The sequence below is a fragment of the Carlito syrichta genome, unplaced genomic scaffold (assembly GCF_000164805.1).
Source record: "Carlito syrichta isolate Samal-C Ts95f unplaced genomic scaffold, Tarsius_syrichta-2.0.1 Scaffold303059, whole genome shotgun sequence".
Lineage (NCBI taxonomy): Eukaryota > Metazoa > Chordata > Mammalia > Primates > Tarsiidae > Carlito > Carlito syrichta.
In genome coordinates, this window is record NW_007247155.1 from 45,982 (window position 1) to 46,662 (window position 681).

The following is a 681-nucleotide window of genomic DNA, read 5'->3' on the forward strand; positions in this document are numbered from 1 at the left end:
GTTGCCCAGGCGGGTCTCGAACCCATGGGCTCAGGCAATTCACTCACCTCGGCTTCCCAAGGCGCGGGATTACAGCCTGAGCCACCGAGCCTGGCCTACTTCAATTTTTTATTTTGATTTTATCTATTTTTAAAAAATGGAAACAGGCACACCTCTTCAACAAGGTTACCTGCATAATAAACATTTGTATACTTAACCCTGAATTGTACCCCACCTTTTTAAAATTAAAAATTAAAAAAGAAAGCCAGACTTGGTGGCTCAGCCTGTAATCCCGCGCTTTTGGGTGGCTGAGGTGAGTGGATTGCCTGAGCCCGCGGGTTCGAGACCCACCTGGGCAACTTGGTGAGACCTCATGTCTACAATAAATCAAAAAATTAGCTGGGCTTGTTAGTGTGTGCCTGTAGTTCCAGCTACTTGGAAGGCTGAGGCGGAAGGATTGCCGGAATCCAGCAGGTCAAGGCTGTGGTGGCCAGGAACGGCCATTGCACTCCAGCCTGGGCTACAGAGTGAGACTCCAACTCAAAAAAAAAAAAAGGATGGGCATAGTGGCTCATGTCTATAATTCCAGCACTTTGGGAGGCTGAGGTGAGAGGATTGCCTAAGCCCACGGATTCAGGACCAGCCTGGGCAACTTGGCAAAACCTCATCTCTACAATAAATCAAAAAATTAGCCAGGTGTGG